Source organism: Lagopus leucura, unplaced genomic scaffold, assembly GCF_019238085.1.
Source record: "Lagopus leucura isolate 7727_CA_CO unplaced genomic scaffold, USGS_WTPT01 Super-Scaffold_100004, whole genome shotgun sequence".
NCBI lineage: Eukaryota > Metazoa > Chordata > Aves > Galliformes > Phasianidae > Lagopus > Lagopus leucura.
This window is the reverse complement of record NW_024962264.1, coordinates 9300165-9317142: the sequence shown is the minus strand read 5'-3', so window position 1 is coordinate 9317142 and position 16978 is coordinate 9300165. Positions and strand designations below refer to the sequence as shown.

The 16978-nt window shown below is 41.1% G+C and overlaps 1 long non-coding RNA gene across 1 annotated transcript in view; it reads left to right on the top strand.

Moving 5' to 3' along the window:
* LOC122180456 overlaps positions 1 to 16530 on the top strand; it is a 47404-nt gene extending 30874 nt beyond the window's left edge. The window contains exons 4-6 of the long non-coding RNA XR_006179085.1: positions 4005 to 4198; positions 11671 to 11780; positions 15687 to 16530. This is a non-coding gene — a long non-coding RNA (uncharacterized LOC122180456). The remainder of the gene's footprint in view (positions 1 to 4004; positions 4199 to 11670; positions 11781 to 15686) is intronic.
* Positions 16531 to 16978: the final 448 nt, after the last annotated feature.

The window sequence follows — 16978 nt, the reverse complement described above, 5'->3', positions numbered from 1 at the left end:
GATCCTTGACAGAAATGCCTACACAAGGATTGTTCTTTTATGTATATGTAACTTTAATTCTCTTTATAAGCTAGACGTGTTCACGTAAAGAGAACTTAAAGCATGGGATCTGTTTTCATTTCTGAAGAACATTTGCATTCTGTCCTGGGGTGAGTTATTCTGTGGCATTTGCATTCAGCAGGAGATGCTTACAGTTGCTGCTGGATTTTTTTTCTGTTTGAAACTGGAGCCGGCCAGCGGAATTACCACTGAGTCACTGCAAGCAGAGATGGAAAAGCCCAATTAGATCATCCAGCCCTTCTCCTTCCTGGTGTAAGATTATTGTGTACCAAATACTTCAGTGCTTTTTCCAGTATAGTTTTAAATGTCCCCAGGGATGTGCCTTGTGTGTCTTCCTTCAGGCAAATATTCCGTAACCTTCTGCTCTTCACTATTAGAAATCTTTTCCTGAGATTGGACCTAAATTTTCCTTTAAGTACATTCCATTTGCTGAAGATTTATTACCTTGAACCATTCTAAGTAATTCCAGTCACTCTTTGATATTGACATCCCTAACAAGCTGTGTTCTTTGTCCCTTAATCAGAACAGCTCTCCATGCTTAGTCTGTCTGTGCAGCCTTCTGGCACCTCTACTTTAGCCTATGGGCTAGTAAGGATTTTTTTCTATACGCGTTGCACTTCTGCCTTATGTTAGTTTTCTTCAGGGTGTCTTCTTATGACTGTGACTTTTTCATAATTCATGAAAAACTGAAATTTCAGTTTTTCTCTGGAAGAAAATGATAAAAATGCTGTCATTGGGCAACTATGGCTATTATTTTCTGAGGATGTACAGATAGAAATAAAAGATGATCTTTAATTGCCAGGCCTGCCAGTTTAGCCAGAAACTGTCTCCTGCATCATACATTCAGATTTCAGGGTAAGTTACTGATGGCTCACGATACAAAAAGAGTGTAAAAGAAACTTTCCTACTCTGCTACGCCAAATCTGTGATAACTGTTTTACTTTGCGGAGAGCAAAAGCTAGCAGAGGAAAATAGTTAGCCAAGACCAAATTCTCAGTGGCTGTATGTTGAGCAGTTCTGTAGAGTTTGAAGGAAGCAAAAAAATCATTCTTTCAAGTGGAAATCTTCATCATAATCACCGTAGGGATAAATTTGCAGGAAAGGGGAGTAGAGATACAAGAGATGAGGGAGTTCTGAAGGCTGCTAAGTTCTTTCAAGATTTTTATCACTCCCATCAGCCTTTACCAGCTTTTAATTATCAGGTTTTTGGTGGAAAGGGTAAGAGGCCCCAAGCCTACAATTGCATTTCCCTTTCATGAAGGTTGAATTTAGCAATCAAATTGCATTTGTTGAAATAAGATACCTGTTAGTTTTCCAAATTCTGACAACACCGTTGACAATTGTTGCTAGACTGTCTGGAGAGACTTGCTGGTACATGTGTAAATCTTGATAGAAATTTACCTTTTGTTCCTTTGCTAAAAATAAGAAACTCCTTAGTTCGTATCAGATTTTACTGCTTTCATGAAAGGTAGTGGACTCAAATTGCAATACAAGAAATTCCATTTAGATGCTTTATTTAAGAAGGCTTTTTCGTTGTGAAGCTGAACGTTGAAACAGGCAGCTCAGGAAAGTTTTGGAATTTCCATCATAGAATCATTGAATGGCCTGGGATGGAAGGGACCCCAAGGATCATCAAGTTCCAACTCCTGCTACAGGCAGGGCCACCAACCTCCAGAATCTGTACTAGAGCAGGCTGCTCAGGGCCCATCTGAACTGAACACCTGCAGGGATGGAGCATCCACCGCCTCTCCAGGCAGCCTGTTCCAGCACCTCACTGCTCTGTGAAGAACTTCCCCCTGACATCCAATCTAAACCTTCCCTCCTTGAGCTTAATGAGGCAGTGCAAAACAAAGAGGCAGACAGTCCTGCTGTATATGTTTATGCCTAGACATCCTCTTCTGCTGCCTCATCATTTGCTGACTTTTCATGGACACAGTGCAAAAACTGCTGCCAAAGTGGCATTGTCCATGTGTGAGCTTTCCCCTTTATACCCTGTGCCCTTCATAAACTGCATCAGCCTTCATGGCAGTAGGAATTAGTCTCCTGTTCTGGGTACAGCACTTTTTTCTCCTGTTCTCTCTGGATTATGCTTCCTTGTGTACACCTTTACATACCTCAGGTGCTTAGGTTTGTATTTTACTTCTCGTTGCTGTGGAATGTACGTGTGCCTATCCTTGTGCTCTGCTGTGCTGTGCATTTCTCTTTGCTCTGTTCTTTTTCCCTCTCCCTGTTGCTTTATCTCAGAATTGTACTTTTGCAGCCTAAGCTGGACTTCAGCTCTTTCAAAGCCCACTTGATTGTTCTTCATGCCTTTTTCAGTCAACTGTTTTCCTACAATTCCCCCACCCCCTTCCAGTCTGTTAGTGCTTTTCTTTTGTACTTTGTTAAATGAGACCTGAGGGTCTTTGACCTAAGTTGTATGGTACCTGTAGCTAAGTTATGTTCTCCCTTCTCTCTGTCTCAGCTGTTGGGGTTTGACCTGTGCTTCTCCTGGCATGGAACAAACAAGCATCTCCACAGTTGACCGTTCTGCCCTCAGCAAGGCATGTCAGTAGCTTTCACACTTCTTAGCCAAAAAGTGAGTTTAAGTAAGACCTCGGATCAGTTTATCTCTCGTAGATTTTTAACTTTTGCCTCATATCCTGGGTGCATATTTGACACTAATTTCCTGGTTTGACAGAATTCCCTCTGGAGAAAGCCATCCTTGCTTTTACTACTGCAGAGTCTGTATGGGGGGAATGTTTCATGAGGTTTCTGGAAGACACAAGGCTGTCTTTATTATCAGCTTGTTGTCATTCCCAAACTTCTTAATCCTTTTGCTTCACTTTTCAAACACTGAAGCTTAGGTGCAGTGACACGGGTCCCCCAGAAATGTACCATGCACGTGTGATATGAGAAGAGTTCTGTCTCCCTGGCTGAAAAATGACTGATTTCCACTGCTTAAAGGCCACACCAGTTTCTGACCCCGCACATCTTAACGGGGTCTTGGACTGTATCACAGCACTCAACAAAACAGCCATTATTACTTACAGTGGAGTTTGCACTGCTGGAGACTGAGCAGCACTATTGGCTGTCCTTTAGAGCATCTCTGTTCCGCTCCGGGCAGCCACCTGCTCTTCTACCGTGTTTTAAACCAGTGTGGAGAATTGAGGTGCATATATTATATTTGGTAAATGAGTCCTTTCAGTCCGTGCTTTTTGCTTAGGGCCCTGACGTACAGTTCCAAGGTTCTGGCTGCCACTTTGAAATCATGTGAGCTGGAATATGTGTAATAGAGATAAGTATTTGAAGGAGGAAAGTTGATTTACCAGTAACTGAACTCTTTGAGAACATTTTTCCCTTGTACACTCTCCAACAGCAAAGACAGTTTAATGTTTACCACTCCTTTTTCTTTCCATCTGCTCATCTCTTCTCATTCATTCCCTCTTTGCCACAATTTACAACCCTTTGCTTCCCTCTTTGGCCAGTGTTAATTGGATCAGCTGGAATGACATTAGTGAAAGGAATCAAGATAAACACACTTTTTTAACCTAAAAAACAGAGCAGGCAAGACAAACAGAGGAGGGCAATTTCCTAAGCCTGTCTTAGTGCCAAAGCTAATGTGCTAAGCTATGGTTTGAGAAGCTGGGACGATGCAGAGCTCTTAACACCACCCTGTTGTTGCAGTAATAAGCAAAGAAATAGCAATGCGTGTGTTGTGTACGTAATGTTGGAAAAGTACAAAAGTACAGCATGAAAGCTGGAGTGTTTGAGACATGCTTACACCCACGGTGAAAGCGCAAACAGGTAACCTGATAGGATTCCCATACAGCTACATAACTTTACCGTGGCACAAAAAAAACCATCGTGTTTTTGGCATGATGATTTCATGTACTGTTCTGGCTTTGCTACTCTACCCTGGAGGAAAAGAAAAATATTCTTACCTAGTTTTTATGTTTCCACAGTATGAAATCCATTCTGAGAATGTACTGTGCTCCTATATCACTTGGGCATCACTTACGCTGCTTTTCATGTACTGCTGTTAAACACAGTGCCTGGATGTGACTGATCCAACGTGCTACCCAAAAGCCCTGATCATATTGAAGAAGAGAAGGCTCCGGGGAGACGTCGTGGCCTTGTAAGGGAGGCATATAAACAGGTGGGGAATGGCTGCTTATGAGGGTGCATAGTGATAGGACCAGGGGGAATGGTTTTAAACTGAGACAGGGGAGGTTTAGGTTGGGTGTTAGGAGGAAGTTTTTCACACAGAGGGTGGTGACGCTGGAACAGGTCGCCCAAGGAGGTTGTGGATGCCCCATCCCTGGAGTCTGTGAAGGCCAGGCTGGATGTGGCTCTGGGCAGCCTGGTCTGGTGGCTGGTGACCCTGCACACAGCAGGGGGTTGAAACTGTATGATCATCGTGTTCTTTTCAACCCAGGCCATTCTTTGGTTCTATGATTCTGTATATGCTATGGCTTTAGGGAGCCCTCTGTATTCCGCTTTTGTAGAATTTACTGGTTGTGAATAGTGACACTTATGAGGGCCTCCTCAAAGTTCAGCTCTGCATCCTGTAGGAGGGAATGGTGGGTGATTTCATGTGGTGCACAGTTCTTTCACTTAGCTCTCACTACCTGCCTAGCAAGTCTGAGGCTGCAGTTTTGGTTATCATAGAGAGGAAGGCTATCATTGTGCAATCCCAACATGGTGTAAGCATTAGAATGCAGGACTTGTTTGTCCCCAACTCTTTCATAGATTTTTCTGTTGTTTTGAGCAAAGTGTTCAATGCATCTGATATTGCTTTCTCTAGTTATAAATTAGGTTCTAGTCTAATTTGGTATTAAGAGTATTCATCTATGTGCTGTGATCTTGGTGCTGTGCAAGTGCAGAGCATTCATCTGGTGATTGCACCGTTGTATATATCCGATGTCCAAGAGCCCTGAAGGCCTGTAGGCTTACTGGGTACTTTGAGGGCTGGCAGCAAGGATTTCAGTCTTTAAAAAGATAACTGCACTGCAGATGAAACTCCCAAGAGCTAACAAGCAGCACAGGAAGAGCCTAAAAAAGTGGGGTTGTTGGCTGTACGGGTCACACAGCCTCACGGTGTGGCTCACAGCCCTGTCCCTGGGGAAGAAGCAGCAGTGCTGGCGGCCTCCAGCAGGTCACGCCGAGGGAGAGGCAGGGGCCACAAGGAGGCTTTCTTCCCTCAAACACATGGATTTAGTGGAGGAGAGAAGAGGGAGGGAGGCTGAAGCGCGCTATCTTTTTAGCATCTGCGGCTGCAGGGAAGGGGGGATCGCTGCTCCCTCTGCGCTTTTCCTGCACGAGTGTGGGAGCCTCCTTGGCGGTGTCCGCACAGCTGGTTGTAATTACGCACTGCAGCTTCAGAGGAAGTTGCTGGCTGTGGGGAGCGTGCAGTGCTTGGCTGCAGACCCACTGCTTTTATGGATACGATGGAGGTGGAGAGAGTAAAAGCAGTGGCACAGAGCAAAGGGGAGGGCGAGAGCCTAATAATCTTCTACTCGAGCCGGCTGCCTTGTTGGATCGTTACCTACTTGTGGAAGTCCCTTGGTAGATGTATAACACAAAACTCTTTAAAACTAGCTGGAAAACTTTTTATTTATTATTTCTTTTACTACTCTACAAAAAAAGAAAAAAAAAAAGTTTGGAGTGATTTACTTCTCTTGGAAAAAAAAAAAGTTACGTTGAACTGACATATTGCAATGACTATTTTTGGCGTTGCCATTTAAAATTATAGCATTATAAATAAAGCTGCTCAAAATGCAGCTATTCTGATTCTTGCTGGGGTTCACGCAAGCGTTTTCGTTGGTTTCTATCACTGGATTTAGCCCTCCATTCAATACTGATTCTGCTTTGAAGGCAAAGGATTCCTTGTTTTTAACTGCGAGTGAAGAAGTGTTTGCTGACGCCAGACCCTAAGGTATGTATTGTTCTAACATCTCGTTGTCTCAGGATGCAACTGTTTCAGGCTCACCAAAAGAAATGCAAAAATTTGTGTGAAGCTGGCTCTAGTCCTGGCTTTGCAACAAAACCCCAAGTGAGGCAAGTTTTGTCTGGCGTTGGGCTTTGTAACAAAAGCTTTGGTTATAAATCTCAGGAAAAGAACATTTGTAATGGAAGTGGCCAGTGAATCCTAAATAGCAACAGAACATGTTGCTATGAAATGTGTGTACCTAGAGGGGAAAAAACAGATCCCACTCCTGATAGAAAAGCAGCGGCTTACTCAGAGCTATTCTCAGATGTCAGAGTCAGTCATCAGCTCCCTGGCCTGTGGTTGCATCCTTCTAAACTTTGCCCCTGCAGGCAGCCATGATTTATGTCTTTAGCAGATGAAGCAGCCAGATGAATAAAAGAGGAAAAAATGTAAAGGTGGGCAAGACAATCTGCTGTGCCAGATCATATTTGAGGCTGCATCTGAACTCAGACCAGTCATCTTTTTTTTCCTGTTTCCCAGATGTAGACATTTCTTGGGGCCACCTGTCTGAAAGCTCTTACTTCATCAAGTGTCTGATTATTTCAGGTGCTGCGTCATCACATCAGCAGTTCTCAATTTCTGCGACGAATTCCTGCTGTTCTTCATACCTCATACTTTGGGAGAGTGTTGTATGTGGTGAGGCAGCTATATGGAGGTAACGAGGCAGGGCAGAGCTGCAGCACTGAGTGGCTCCCAGGGATGTATCCATACGTTCTTTGCTGCTGTTTTGTGCAGTAAGCGGTGTGGATTTTTCTGTACCGGTTTTCTGTGTTTGTGTTGTTTGGCTGTTGCAGAAAGATCAGATAATTCAACAAGGCAGTAGAAAATGCCAGTGGAAAAGAATCTACAAAGATTTACTTGTACATATTTCTCCCAACACATCGCGGTGTAAGATGCTTAGTAGAGACAAGATAGAAGAGGGGATTGGGTGCTTTGGTGGTCCCGATAATACCGAGACGAGCTGTAACTTGTGAAGAGCATCCACAGCTTGCCGTGGAGATATTTTTATGCATTCATCTGATCAAAAGAGTATGGGGTATCTTCTTTTTTTCCATATCTTATTATCAATTTTCATGGATGGTTTCCCTAAGCCCAATTATGAGGTTGAAGAAAACGGCATTCAGATTCTTTAAGGTTTCTTGCTAGTTTTTGAAGAGCTTAACATTTTAACATAAGTAATGATTACCATAAAACGGCTGTTTTTTTCTGCAGCCTGAAGTTCTGGTAGCTTGACTAAAAACAAGGACTGCTGTGTAGTTATTACCTTGAGCTGGTGACTGTTCAGCTACAAAGCTAAGGAGTTGCTTGTGAGGAATTACCTGTACCTATGAAAAAAGGCTCTGCTACTCCAGTTTCATCCTACAGACCCTCATGGTTGCCTTAAACTGTTCTTCTTCAACAGCTGTAAGAAGTTATGATGCTGAAGGTATTGTGAACATTTCTTTAAAGATTTGCACAACAATCCATCTCTTAAGGGTCCTGTATTGTATGAGCATCTTTAAGTATTCTACCATCAAGCAAACACATAAAACTATGTATCACGGTATTTCTAGCTGACAGTTGTTGCATGTCTTCCTGCTTTTAATACATTTAGGGACCCTTACTGAGGCAAGTGGGGAGTTAGGAGTTGAGCTGAGTTGAAGGGGCCTGCGATCAGGCAGTAGATTGAGCCCCAGCAGTCTCTAGATACTGTGATGTCTTTTCCCCCCTTTCTTTCACTCATAAATATTTAGGAATGAGTACACTCTGATGCACAATATCTAGGAAGATGTACTGCTGATGGACTAAAGTCTATTTGTTTACTGGATTGAAACATATATCTTATAACTGCGTATAAACACAAAATAACTTTGGAGCTTTCAGCACAACTACTCCAGAGGAGTAATTCTCCAAAGCCTGTCGCATCCCTGGACACTTCTCAAGGTTGTCCTAGATCTTGTCTCCTAACCAGTCCAAGAACATGCTGCCGTTCCATCTGACCACGCATTAGGTTTCTGTGGACAGAAGCCCATGGAAGTAAGAGGCTGACCTCAGCATGGAGTAAAGATGCAGTCAAGACCCAGGAGCCCAAAAGTACTCAAACATCTCCTAGTTTATGTACAGGCCTGGTCCACCGTGCAGATGGCAGGCAAAGAAAAATCTGTAGGTCATAAATCTGCACTTACCTGAATAAATAACCTGATTGCTGGAGATTTTACAACAAGCAAACAAAATCCCAACAACTGTATCTTTACATTAGAGAAGTAAGCACTATTTCATGGGATGTGCATAAGTAAGCAAGGTGCCTTTGAGTACTTGGCTTGGGCATACAGTGTTACTGACTGTTTGACCCAGAGATGTCACCTGTTTGGTGTGATTTGTCACCAAGAAATTGCTTCTAATAACATTTCCCAAACAGTAACAATGCCCATAGTACATATTTCTTAGCTGATATGTTGAAAGAAATTAACACAAAATTTCCATTCTTGAGTTGTTGAAGTCACTGAGTTATTAAAGCACAGAGAAATACCTGAAACTGAAACTAGAGAAGTGAGATTTTTCCATACTTAAAAAAAAGAAACCAAAAAAACTTTTCACGAACAGAACCTTTCATACCAAAACACACTGCTACAGCTTTTAAAACTGTAAAAGGAAAAAAAAAAAAAGGGGGGGAAAGAAAGGGGATTTTACTGTAACTGGAAGCAGTGGCAGATTTTTAAGTGTAAGGACCAAGCATGGATGCTGACAGCAGTTTATGATGTCTGAGGATGAGTTTTTGTTTAGGCATAAATAGGTGAAGATGCAGGAGAAATCCTCTTAATGGGAGGAGAAGTAATGCTGGAGAAATGGTCTGAATTCATTTCATGCAATACTTTTGTAATAACAGTGTCTATTAAAGACACCTGCTGAAAGTCTGTAATGCTGGCTTATTAGGGAGAAAAAATAACAAAGTTCTTGAGCAATCCTGTCTTCGGTTCAATATTATGGACTGTTAAAAGAGGGTTTATGTGTGCAACGTTATTAACTGAGATTCTGCTCAAATTGAAGTCAGGACCGTAAACCTTGCTTTCTAAAAGACCTTGCTAGGTTTCTAAAAGAAGATTTTAAAACTAAACAAGAGAATTAGAATATTCTTGCTTTATTTAGGATATTTTAAAGACAATACATCTTGGTAGATTTCTATTTCCAAACAGTTGTACTCTCTCTTGTCACGTGTGGCTTCTTTCTAGAGATGTTGAAGTGCAACAAAAATGGACCAATTTCCTGTACTTAGTCATTACTATTACTGGAGAGGAAAAGAAAATCTACCTCCAAAGTGACCAAAGTACAACTTGTAATAATAAAGCACCCAATATTTTGTACTGGCTTTGTCAGGGCTAGAAGACATGGGCTCAGTTATGAGAGAGATTGGGGCAATGGGGACACTGTCCTGGAAAAGAAATTGAAGTCTGAGTTTATAGTGAGCACATTGTTGTCTAACTGTGTTTAATACTGTAATTTGTTTAAACTTAAATTGTAACGATGAAAATAAAATACTAAAACACTGTGTTTTTATCCCTTGAGTTTGGAGAGGCCTCATCTTTTCCGTGCCTGTAGCCCTGATGATTCTTTTGGCAGCTCTGCTGGCGATAAGGGGAATAACTCACCTCTGTCAGAGAAGCTGGCTGTTTCATCACTGACATGAGAGCCCAGCGTAACTCCACAGTGATGGCTGTCTAAATGACTTATGTAATTTCTTCATCTACTTTTTGATTGAAGAGTGATAACTCGGGCGATGAGTTATTTGGCATCAGCCTCAGAGACAATCTGTTTTCCTTAAATAAATCCTGAGGCACCTTTCAGCCACCCAGTTTTAAAGTAAGCCTGTAGTGATTCGGGTCTGATGTGCCTGGCAGATTTAGCTGAAGGATGAAGTTAGGATTTGCTGTCCTTATTTCGCTTTGTTTATTGTTTGGTCATTAAATGAGAGTTGTAGATGTAGTACTGAGGAAAATGAGCAGTGGGCTGAAAGGCAGTTTTTATGTTACAGCCCAGGGGTATGGCAGGGCATTTTGTCTCTGGTAGCAGAGGCATTATTTTGCTCAAAAGCACACACGGTTGTCCAAGAACCAGAGAGGAAAATGCACACCAACACCAGCCTGGATCCATAGCCTGGGATGTGGGGGACGTATCTAAGCGAAGGGAAAAGAATAATTAATTTTTCTTCTACAACTGAATGCATATCCTAGTGCAGAGTATCTGTGTCTGAGATGAGAATGTAGAGTGCCATTACACAAGGCAGGGACTTGCTGCATGTTACATTTAGTAGGCAACGGGTTGATATATGCTGCGAGCCTGGCAGGATTTCAGGCAAGGTTTTGCCACTGATTTGTTGGGAACAGAAATGGTTTTCTTGCTGAAATCACAAAGATGGGAGCCTTGGGTAGAGTTTTATTTGCAGGGTTCCTAACGTAGCTGTGGAGTGCTAAATATAACCTGAAGAGCTGCAGATGTGGCGGGTGTTTCAGGCTTCATCTTGGTTAATATCTGCTGTGCACGTGCTTTTTTAACAGCAAGACAATTCAATCTTACAAAAAGGGTTGAAGTTAATGTTTATGTTAAACTAATCAACTTCCCATGTTTCTCTTTTTCTACTCTTAAGCTCTTTAGTTTAGAAAGAGCAGTTGGTGACAGGTATAAGCAAGTTTTACAGTGCTTATGTTACATGCACAGGGCTCCAGTTAGGATCTACATCCCTTTGCAGCAGGTGTTATGCACAAGTACATGGGCATGTTTTCTTCTTGAAAGTGTGCACAATACAAGAAGCATCTTCATCAGGCTTGTGTCTTCGTTTGGGCCACAAAAGCAAACATACTCTTTTTAGTTCTGTTCACACTTTGAAGTGATGGTGCATCATTGTATGGTTACCTTCAAATAGCTCTAACTATGCAAAGCTTAGTATTTGCCAAAGGAAAAAAGGAATTAAATGATAATAGATTTCATATTGGAGGCTCAGCCTTGGATCTGAGAGCAGTCACCCAAAACAAGGGCAAAGAGAATTTGGACAAAGTGTTGTCATTCTTTCTTTTCTCTCACTTTATACTTATTCTTTTCTGTTTTTTCCATTACGTGTGCATGAATAGATTTTTATTGATATTTTCCTTACAGTCTAGGAGGCATTCCTTCATGGAAAAGAGGGAAGCATGACCTTCCTTACTGTCCAGAAACAGGCTGTTAGCTTTTTGATTCTGTGCAGCACAGCAGAATTTGTGGCAACAGGTGAAGCAGGACTGCAGCTTCACCCTTCCCCACATGCAGGGCATGATTGAGATGGAAAGCAGCCTGCTGTACCCACATGAGCAGCACTGGGAGCACCTCCTGTGGGTGGGGAGACACCACGCATTCTGAGAAGTAGAGTTCTAGAAGTAGAGGTCCATAAGTGTGCAGCCGTCTCATTCATAGTACAGTGTCACTGAGTGCTCATTTGCATGGTGCTTGAGCAGATTCTGCCTTCTGATCCACTTTGGATTCTGCCCACGTGGGATTTGCACAAAGGTTCGAACTTTCAGATCTGAATTTGCTTTCTGTGATTCTGACAGTGAAGTTTATCGATGTTCAATAATTCGACCTGACAAAAACTCACTTTAATTTTTTAATTCGTATTTATTCTTTCTCCGCAGCAAAATCTGCCAGTCAGGGCAAATTACACGAGTGATTCTGTGGAGGCTGAAGCGGGATCGCTGAACTCATTGTCACGCGTGGCTAAACAGAGAACTGAGCCTTGTGAAAGGTTAGTGATTTTAGCTAATTTTTAAGCTCTTGCACAGGAGCTGATACAGCTGCTGTCAGTCTACTGTAATCCTGTTCTCCGCTGGATCTGCCCTTGCAGAGGCACTGCTTTCTCTCAGTGATTAAGGGGAGACATTGCTTTCAGAGGTGCTGATTCAGCAGAGCAAAGAGTCAGTAAATTAGCAATGACTGTAAGGGAATTTTAAATATTGGTTAAGTATGAAACTTCTATTGTTACAGCGTCTTGGAGATGAAATTCTAATTAAGTTACCCTACCAGGCAGTGTGGGAGAGATGACAGTCACAATACAGAATAATGGGGAAACTGTATAGCTAGGTTTTGGGTTCTCAGTGTCATTGCTATAAAATGATGCTGAAGGGCCACGAAAGAATAACCCAGTATAGCTGTATACATTCTCCTGGACTGTTTGTTTAGTCACAAAGTGATACAGACTCTTGACATGTAAATTAAAATTTAAAAAAAAACTGGAATGAAAGAATACTACCTTCCTACATGCTATCATTGGCATGTCTTGAAAATACAAATTGCTTGGCTAGTGAGACAAGTAACTCTACCCTTACACACTGATCTGTCAGTGTGCTGAGCTAGAAGCAATATGCCAGTTACTGTGAAAAAATGGTGGAGACTCAAGGACAGTGTAGATCAGTATGCACAGTGACCACACTAACAGGTTATCTTCCTGTGAACGAGTCACACAAAAGTAAAACACTTCTTTTTTCTAAGTTTTGTATGGGTAACAAATTGATAGAAGAAATGTGAGTCAGCAAGTATAGATAGGTGAAGTGGGAAGGGAATGGCTGTACGTCTCATAGAACAAAGAAGAGGGCAAAAAACAAAAATCTGTGCATGTGATTTTTTTCCATGTTATGCCATGGAAAAGTTAAAAATGCTTTTACCATTTTCTATTTAGAGGTGTTTTTACTAGACTGTGTATTTATGCAAAGAGAGTGCTTTGGTATTCTTGGTCAGAAGTGCTAGATTTCTGTCGGCTATTTCCCCATAATTCATGGCAATACCAGGTTTTTTGTCTGCATTGCCTTACTTGATCAGAGTATCTTGCTGAGATAAGAAATGTAAACCAGGCTGAAGCAACTTAAAGTATCTATTGCATGAAAATTGTGCTGCTATATTGCTACAACACAAGTATTTGTTAAGTATAGACAAAATATGGACAGAAAATGGGGATGTAAACACCCCACTTGAGCACATCTACTATCATAAAATCAACTGTAATTATAATAGCAGGATTTTAGGCAATACTTTCAATAGTCTGCAAAGTTACTAGATCACCTGGAAGGTGAAAATGACTGTTGAGGTAGCAGAGTGAAATGAGGAATCATAGGCACTATCTTTTCTTTGTTACTTCATTGTTCCACGGCCCATATTTTCTCAACAATAATAATGCTTAGAAGGGTTTGAGAGCTGCAAGCAATGAACACTAGTTATCTTCAGTGTATGTTTCTGGCAAACTCTGAAACGAGATCAAGGAAGAACCAGAAGGTTTTTTGCAGATGCTTTTTATTTCACCAGCTACACTTGTCATATATTTCAATTTGCACTGTTACATGTAATGAATACATACATATACACATGTAGGTATGTATATATATATGCTGAACTTTAAGGCTTCTCTTCAAGAATGGCTGCAACAGTCTTGGGTTCAATATTGTTGGAGAGCTGTAGAGGCCAAAATATCCACCACTGTTGTATTCATTTCAATATGACAAAACTTACCAAGAAGAAACAAGCAGTGACATCCAAGACATCTGTAGAGTGGTCATGAAGACTGCAGAATAGCAAGCAGGAAGCACAGTGCTTGTGTGCATCATTTATTGGACATTCCAGAGAGTAAACTGAAGAGATCATGGCTGATCAGCAATGAGAGGCTTTCAGAAAGAAGAGTCATTCTAAAATACGAAAACATACCTAAATGTTGAAAAGTTAAAGGATCATAAACACTGACAGGTGTAGTACTAAAGATACAATTAGGCAGAGCAGTTCAATATCCTTCTTCCCACACATCAGGAAGGAAAAACATTGTGAGTCTGCATATAAAAAGGGTATAAAATGAACCCTCAGGGAGGATAAAGTCACTGGAAAGAACCTGAACTCTTTGTATCCTTGTTCTCTGTGGAATAAATTGGGGAAATTCTCCCACCAGGGCCCTTTTCAGGCATTCAGGGAGCTCCACAAAGTATTACTCGTAAATTGTATCTGAAAAAAGTAATAATACAAAAGAGATGACTCTCTAGGATTTGAAGAATTTATCGAGAGTTCTAGGAGAACTCAGGGATGAAATATCCAATGGCAACACGTAACCTGTCACTTCGTTGTTCCTCTCTATGTGAAAATCAGAAGGTGTCAAATGGGATGTCAATCATGAAGAAAGGCTCCAGGGGCATCCAGCAAAATAAAATTAGACATCTGTTCTGGGTGAACAACTAGATAATGTAATTAGCAATTGAATTAATATCTACCTGAATAAATATGATCTAATTAATGAGAGTTAGCAAAGAACTTGGACTTGTTTGAAGAAGTCACTGACATGTAGATGAAAACCATCTAACTGATGCAGTCAACTTGGATTTCCAGAAGACTTGACAGAACTTATCAAAGTGTTTCAGAAAACCAAGCAACATAAGACTGTTGCTGGCATAAGAAGGAAGGCCTTGAAAGATGATTTGAAAGATTTGAACTCAACATAGACCATCACTGGGTCTAAGTGCACATTCATTTTTTAACAGGAAGATCAATAGTGAAATTCCGTATGGTGTTTTTGTTGGGACCTGTACCATCATAGTCTTAAATCACAGGCTTGTAAAATAGTTTAGGTTAGAAGGGACCTTAAACACCATCTAGTTCCATCCCCCATGCCATGGTCAGCAATAACTCTCACTAGACCAAATGTTCCAAGGCCTCATCCAGCCTGGCCTTGGCCACTTGCACAGATGGGGCATCCACAGCTTCTGTGGGCAACCTGTTTCAGTGCTTCACCATCCTGTGAAGAATTTCTTCTTTATATCTAACCTAAACCTACTCTGTGACTTACAACCTTCCGGTTTAAAGCCGTTACCCCTTGTCTTATCAATGACCTGGAGGAGGGAAGTTATTGGTGAGGTGGTAAAGCTTTGCTGATGATAGGAGGTAATGCAGGATTGTAAGGGCGGACTGCAAGACGTTGTAAGACTGACTGTACAATAAAATGATGGGTGCACCTCAGTGTAGATAAAGGTAGGTAGAGTAGTACATCCAGGGAAGATGAATCCTATCTTCACTTCTTGGGTCATTTATAAGTTGGCCTAAAGGTCTTCAGGAGCAATATCTTTTGGTTACAGTAGACAGTGTCATGAAAATACTAGCTTAGTAGAGAAAGAAGAAAAAAAGTTCTAGGTTAGGATTTATTACTAAGCAAAGAGAGAACAAAATGGAAAGGATCATTGTGTTGCTGTTGAAGTCCATTTGTCACTGTAAAAATCCAAGGTTTGCATGCTTTTGAATACTGCATGCAGTTCTATCTTGAAAAGGCATGCTAGAACTAATAAATATTCTTGAGGTGATGATTAGTCACATACTGTGACTTCCATACAACATACAAGGAGCTCCACACGTGGAATAGTCAAAACTCTGGAAAGATATGATTGGGGAAATGTAAGAAGGTATCTGCAGAACTGAGAGATCTATAGAACAGAGGAGTGGCTGTTCACCTTCTCTCCTGCTACAAGAATGATGTATACCAAAAGAAGTTGGTAAGAGTTTTATTCAGAATAAATCCTTGGAAGAGATGCTGTAGAGTGTACTAACTAGATAATCACATAACCTAACCTGGAAATGGTTGGAGGCTGGGAGGCCGTGAGTGCGTTTACCCTGTTCTTGCTTTTCCTCTCAGAGCTCTGTGATAGATGGACCCATGGCCTGATCCAACACTGAAGTTTGTACGTAACTTTCTTACACCAAAGTCAGGGTTAAATAAATGAAGTTATTAACTGCTACAACACATTTGTAACTTTCAAGCTGCCCAAGTAATCATAATGTTACAGCAAGTTAGGGCTGGAAGAGGCCTTAAGAGTCAACTAATCCATCCCCTGTTCCATGGTTAGCAAAATCAATTACGTTCATGTCTTTACAGACAAATTTGTCTATCCTGTTCCCACAGCTTTCAGTGATGGAGACTCAACAGCTTCCATAAGCAATCTATTTAAAGTCTCACTATTCATACAATGAGAAAGATTTTTTTTCCTGTCTAACTGGAATCTAATCAGCTGTTGTTTGCTGTAAACCATTAGTTAACTGCAAGTCTGAGCTAAGATGAGAGGCGTCCTAGACTTCTGATGAATGTTGTCTAGTGACTTTAGTGACTCTGGAAATAGCCTGGAAGCGGGGCTGGTTTTCAGTAGAGCTATCAGTTCGTTGTACTTTGCTTAATATGTCCAAGCACAATTAGGATCCTTTTAGGGATTTTCAGGTTATTTTAATGTCTTATCTCTTTAGCATTTTTTTGGCCTCAGGGAATCAGAAAGCGTGCTTTCTAAACACAACGTGCTTTGACTTTACTTTAGGGAGGGCGAGTTGAAAGGGGTGTCTTCAGAAAGAGCAGGACAAAAAGTGTTTGGTTGTTTGTTTTTTCAAGATGACTAAAAACCGGCATGTAGTATTTTATTGTTTTTTCTTCTTGTTTGTTTTTTGCTGTGGCATCTAAATGCTGGTTTTGCCAATAAATTTACTGAATTATGTGTGTTTGAGATTAAATGTCTGAACCATCTTATGTGATTTTATTCATTTCACTTAAGCTCTTCTTCTTGCCGGTGATCACTAATTCTGTTCCTCGTTTTCTATGTACCAGACTTGAAAAGGGGCTTTTGATTAACAGAAATGCTAGGCACCTGCAAATCCTGCTGAATTGATGTGGGCTGATTTCATGATACGTGGTGTACCTTAAGTTGTCTAAAATACAACTTGAAAAAAAATCAGCTCAAATTAGGCATTTTAGCAAAAGATTTAAGCTTGGTTTCTTTGTTTCAGTTTCCAGTTTCTAACATGAATGAGAGCACTATCCTCTGACTTGCCATAAACTGTGAAAAATAGTTTATTGGTACGTGAAGCACTCAGGAGTCATAGTGGTGGTCATTCCACGGAAACGAATGTCTAGGAACAGGGGTTTGAATTAGTAAATAGACGTGA